Raw genomic sequence first — 6,614 nt, forward strand, 5'->3', positions numbered from 1 at the left:
CCACCTGTTAGTCCCAGAGTATTGGCTGCAAACAAAACATCTCTTCAAAAGTTAAAACCTCGAGTTATTAATAAATCCCAGTGGGATTTACTGTTTCCTCCGTCTGGCAACCCACAAGATTCCAAAACCTTTGATGTCACATTACTTACAGTTCTATTCCGGAACATTTGTGGTTTTCCATCAACAGGATGGAGTGTAATGCCTCCGGATACTGATAGATCAGAGCAAGCGAATATCACAAGAATCAAGTGTTACAGAAATGAAGTTATTGCACATGTAACAACAACCAGAGTTGATAATTCAACATTTCATTCTTTATGGAAGAAAATTTCCCAGGCGATAGTAGAATTGGGCGTTTCACAGATTGAAATCGACGATTTAAAAAATTGTCCTCTTGGGCCTGAAGAAGAAGTGTCTGTGCAAAAGCTTAAAGATTGGAAACTGCACGAAGATGAGTGTATTAAAATGCTTGTAACAATGACACAAATCGTTGAAGAAACCCGCGATGGAGTAAATCTACTATGCCAGTCTTTGTTGAAGAAAAGTGACAATGAGATCCCGCAGACATCCCTCAAGCGTACGCTATCAATACCCGAGGATGGCAATCCTGAAAAAAAATTCTGCAAGGAGAGTAGTAAAGATGTATTGAGAAAACTTGCCAAACATAATTTCAAGAATAAAATTCAAAGAAAATTAAAATTTTTCCTCCCTGGAACGAGAGAGTGGTTGTTAAGGAAAGTTGACGAGTGGTTTTGTAACAGTGTGAGTGAGTCAAGAATAAAGTTAATAACAGCTGGACCAGGATTTGGTAAAAGCGTTTTTGCCGCTAAAATCTGTGAAGATTTTGAGAAGAATGAAAAGCTGGCTGCTTGTCACTTTTGTGATTTCAGTGACTCAAACCTAAGAGATCCTATGGTGATGCTGCAGTCTCTCGCAAGTCAGATGTGCAAGAGCGTCCCTGGCTTTAAAAATGAGCTTCTTGATCAGTTACAGCGACCGCATCAAGTCCAAAACCTCAAAGATGCCTTCCAAATATATTTACAAAATCCCTTAGCTGAATTGGAAATAAAAGAGCCACGTTTAGTCGTGATCGATGGCTTGGATGAAAGTGCTGCTGATAATAAGAATGAAATTACTCATTTAATTGCTGAATATTTTCCTGATCTTCCGAGTACATCAAAATCTTGGTGACGAGCAGGCCAGAGATTTCCGTGGCTGATCTAAGACTAAGAGACGATCAAAAGACGAACATTGCGAATGTTAACGCCAACAATAACATAGATCTTGAACTTTATTTTAATAAATGTCTTCCAAGTTTAGTTGGCAGGGAAGTAAATCAAAGTGAAGTGAGCCGTGATTTGTATGAGTATCCATATCTTCGCTGCTTAAGATGGGATAAATCTATTAGTTTACTTTCCATTTTTGTTGCCAAATGCCAGGGCTCATTTCTCTATGCACATCATTTTCTCTAAGGGCTCGCTATGATCTTGAGAAGATAACAAATAATGACGTTATGGAGTTTCTCCCAGAAGGACTGGATTCTGTTTACGAACGATATTTTAAACGCCTTGAAGACGAGCTTAGCGACTTAAAATATGAAAAGTTCGATGTGATGAAAATTTTGGAAATGCTGCCTGCTTCCGAAGGACCTCTTCCCCTCACTTTCGTCGCTAAGACTTTTGGTTTAGCTCCAGATTGTCGCGAAACGAAAGTCATCATCAACAAAATTAATGAAACCGTATCGTGCTTGTTTTACGTTTCAGATGACAGGTTAACCGTTTTTCATAAATCCGTTATTGATTGGCTTTTAGCAAAGGGATACAAAGATCACCAGTATGCTGTCAAGGTCGATGATGGACATAGATCGCTTTGGCTTTTATGCGAAAAGGTTTTTAAAGAAATTGTGGAAGGTGTTCGCTCAGGACTTGAGCTGAAGTATAGTAATGACGTGAAATACGCTCTGAAACATGGTTTAAAACATCTAAAAAAATGTGAAATGGAGGAAGGTGTGTTTTGGTCAGTTGATGTTGTTATCGTAAATTATATGTTAACTGTAAACGTTTCAGATGTATTGCGACGTTTCTGGCTCACATTACTGCAATGTTCCTGGATTGAAAACGAAGATTTACGCGCCCGCATTTCCTACCATGTCATTGAATTTGAGTCTTTGGAACATGCCCTGGCGAATCTGCATGAATATTACAATTATCTAGGACGAAAGTATTCGCCAGTATTTTTACAATCGTATTTACAAGCGGTTCTTACACATTCTCCAGAAGGTTATTTCAGCGATGATGAGAAGAAAATCGCGGAGACGCTACTATCAAACCTTTCACCTTTTGTCGAGTCGAATTCTTACGAAGTTTCGGTTTTGCCGCGAGCCTGGAAACACAGTGACTTTCCTCATATTACAGATTTTGCTTTATCTAACGATGAGAAAAGTGTCGCAGTTGTAAGAAGGAATTTTATCCATGTGCTATCCCTACCAACTTTAGTTGAAATTATGAATTATTCAACAAAATTGGAAAAAATTCCATGTTGCACATTTTCTCCAGACAATTCGCTCATATTATTTGGTAAACTGGAAACGGCGTTTAACATTGCTGGAAGAAAGGAAGTCCCATTTTTCCCTGGAAATCAAGAGACGTTCAAGACCTGTGCATTTTCCCCTAACGGCAAAAGACTGGTGACTAGCGACGGTTCAAACACCATTAAACTATGGGACGTTGCTAAACAAAAATTGTTGTCGTGGCTTTGTGCTGAATTTCGTGTTGATTGGTGTTCTTTTAGCGTCACAGGGTTATTTATTATTGCAAATTCAAAATCTCAATCTTGTCCGGGTTATTCGTTTTGTGTTTGGAACGCCATCACATTGCAAAGAATTGATAAGCGAAAATTATGTCACGGGGAAAGGGAGAAACCAGTTGTGTTAAAGAGTAGAAAATGTGAGCGATGTTTTCAGCGGGGATTTGAGAAACGAAATCCTAAACAGTTAGAAATAAGGGAATGTCAGCATTATTATAATAGAAAAAACTTTACAATGTCGCGTCCGTGGATCTGCAAAGGTGTGGAGTGTATTTTTTCTTCGGAAGAATTTTGTTATTCGAGTGACAATGAAAGTATTCCTTTGACTGCGATTGTTGCTTGGAACGACCTCGTTGCTTCCCCTTTCCTTCAGTTTATCAAAATGATAGCTTTACAAGATGTGTGGCTCTATTCAGATAATAAAAAACTCATTGTCTTTAAGACATTAGCTCCTAAACAAGAGCAATCATGTCTGTTACAGCCAACGGCCGTTTATTCGAGTTCGTTTTCTCCTGACGGCTCTCGACTTGCATCCTGCAACTCAGATGGATATATCAACGTATGGAATGTCTATACCAGCCAAGTTCAACAACGTTTTAAAAGCAGTCAATGCAGGTCAATGTTTTTATGCTGGTGGTCGGAAGATTTTTTCTTTGTGATTAGTCAATTTCACTGGCTTCCCAAATTAACGCGATACCCGGTAGATGATAATTTAAAGATCCTGTTTACTCATAGTCAGGAGAACTTGTCAGATCACCCATATTCTTTGGCTGGTTTTTCTGAAGGCTTTGTCAGCTTGGATCTCGAATTCAATGAACCCGTGAAAGTTCTCGATGTCAGAGATGTTGATGGTCATTACAGAATGATCAATTTGCCTGGAATTAAGCCTGAGATGGAAGTGGAAATCTCGCCTGGTGGTGCCTTTATCTCTGGTTGGGATTTGAACGAATTTTATATTTGGAAAAGAAATACCGATTATGAAGTCTTTTATCACCATGAATTTGAATTAAGCGATGAATTATTCCATAACTCCAGAGTCGCAGTAAGTTTCAGTAATGATTCCAAAGTCGCAGTAATCATGGATTTTCTGTTTGATAAGAGTCAGATAATTGATCTGGACACAGGTGAATCTCAAGATATAACGTCTGAATTAAATTTTCGTCAATCGTTTAGGTCATTTTGTATTCACAAGACAGGAATTGTATTAACTTTATATGATAACCTGTAATATTTTTTGACATGGACTCTTGCGCGATTCTCGACCATTCCTATCAACGATACTTGAAGGTTGATGATTCAAGCAAAGAAATTAAACTTTCCCCAAAAGAGGACGTGCTAGCTTTTCCTGACTACAAAGGTGATATGGTGTTTCTTCGACTGTCTATTCCAGAAAATTCCTTTGTTCGACGATATTTAGCGAGATGCAGTAGTTAATTTTTTCTTTAACTCGAATAAATTTGTCTCGCGGAAAAGGTTTTTAGGAAGATTTACACAAAGCTGTATATTTTCTTAAATGTTTGTTTCCTCGCAGGTTGTTTATACCCATTAAATGAGAATGTCTTTATTCTTAAAAATTACTGAAATGAACTCGTTCACACGAGGACGAAAACCAATAGGAGAAGACTTAGTTGATAAAGACTTTGTTATGAACGACAGATGTTTTGGAGCTGATTTTTCAGTTAGGATATTTCATAATGGATTTAGTGAACAATAACATGAAAAACTATCATCAAGAACATTGTTTTTGGGCAGCGGCTAGACTTTGCTTGGAGCTGGTCTAGAATGGAGAAGTAAGACACCTCCTTCCCTCCGTTTGTCTGGGAGTTCACCTTGGGCAAGTGATAGCACTCCCTTGCCTCCCTAACTGGGGTTACAGTTTGTTAAACAAAACAAAGATGATATTTGAATACATCTGCAAGAAACAAGTCCTAAAAAACTGTGACCAATGCCAGTCGTATGATGGTGTTGTTTTAAGATGTTCATTATGGTAGTTAGGGAACGTTCGTTTTTAGCTGGGAACGATTTATAGTCTGAAGCGGAGCTGGAAAATCGTAAAAACTTGACTGAAATGTGAATAATATTATGATCAAGACATATGATGTTCATAAAAAAGAAGGTCACGAAACAACACAACAATTATGTCTTATAGGCGTGTTTCAAGCGTCGTGTTAATGCGTTCGTCACTTGAAAGAAGAACGACGTTAGAAACAAGCCTTAACTTACCCAGAAGAAAAATTTTAAGAAATTTGTAAGACCTGATTATTCGTAAAAAAATTTTGGTAGTAATTTTTATAGAAAATAATACGCAAACTTTTTAATTCCTAAGCGCTAAATTCCATTAAGTCCCGTTCTCCACTTGCAGAATTTATTCGCGCAAACTGATAAAGATTCAGGAAGGATGCTACATTTTCGCGGGGAATTTCTTCGCGGACCAATCACATCACAGGTTTTTAGATTCCGGTTCGCGTGGCGCGAAAAAATTCCCCGAGTGGAGACCCAGCTGATGTGAATATTTTCTATGAAAATGAAATATTTGTATAAGACATACGAATGGGAGAGCTTTGCTTTGTTAACTAATAAAGCGTGGTGTCTTTAATAAACGAACACACAACTATGTATATTGATCTGTAAGCAAACTAATATCAAGTGTTAAAATAGGATATTATGACTTAGAAAGTGTCTGGTACACACAAGTACATATCTGCTTGATATTTAATCATAGGCTATTGCCAGCATTTATTGTAATTTGTATAGATTTGTAGTCATTTGTAAACCGTTTACAATTTTATTACATATTTCACTCAGTTGTTGAATTTTCTACATTTCTATATCTGTGGTTGTTAATGTTCTTATATTACGAGCAGTGAATGAGTGTAAAAGTTGTCTGGTGTGATATCACCTTGGCGAAATATCCCCTTGGATCCATGTAATTACGCCGAGAACCAGGGTTGCCAGATTGGCTGAATAAATTAGCTGAATCATTATTACCTTCGAGAAAATAAAGGAAACAACAGCTGAAAACAAAAAGATCAATTAAGAGATATTCATAACAGTAAGGTCTTTTCTAGGAAGTCGTTAGGTGGATTGTGTGTTGTGCGTGGGAGGGGGGGGGGCTGAACCAAACAGTCCCAACTAACTAGAAATTAATTTACAGGTGCGGGAGTGGTGTGTGGGTTTGGAGCACCAAAATTCCCCAGAAATTTTTTTGTATTTTCAGTCTCTATGACTTGATTTCCTGCATTTTGGGGGTCACTCGCTGACGAATTCTTTGCGGCAAGGGAGGTTTGTCACAGAATGTAATTTCCTTCCCCTGAACAAGACGCCTGTTCTGGCGTTAACTCCGGCGTGCCGGCACGTGCCAGTCTTCAATATAAAGCTTCTGAACATGAACATGAACAATACAGTTCATATTCATTTAGATACCTTGCGAACCTAAATGTTGTTCGATCGCGATGTTCAGAAGCACATCGTACTTTAAAAAGTATAGAAGTTCAATTGTTCAAAAATGTAAATAAACCGCATGATACGTTCACTTTGTCTTACACTTTGCTTTTGGAATTCGCGCTTATACAGTATAGCCATATTAAATCTTCAATCTTGTGCAAACTGCGATGTGTCAACGCGCCCATACACGATCACATCTTGTTAAACGGCGAAATAGCAGCGATATTATTAAAATAGGACCAGAATTTACATATCTAAACTTAATCGAACAGCATCAAAAGAACGGTTTATTTGTTCCTCTTGGAGGAATTGCCGTATCATGCGAGCGAAATCGAATCGCGCATCGGAAAATTAGCCAAAGCTGT

General features: G+C 38.0%; 1 pseudogene; it reads left to right on the forward strand.

The window, feature by feature from the left end:
- On the forward strand, positions 1-4,033 carry LOC114525112 (annotated as a pseudogene).
- Positions 4,034-6,614: the final 2,581 nt, after the last annotated feature.

Source organism: Dendronephthya gigantea, unplaced genomic scaffold, assembly GCF_004324835.1.
Source record: "Dendronephthya gigantea isolate DGI-Jeju-01 unplaced genomic scaffold, DenGig_1.0 000033F, whole genome shotgun sequence".
Taxonomy (NCBI): domain Eukaryota; kingdom Metazoa; phylum Cnidaria; class Anthozoa; order Malacalcyonacea; family Nephtheidae; genus Dendronephthya; species Dendronephthya gigantea.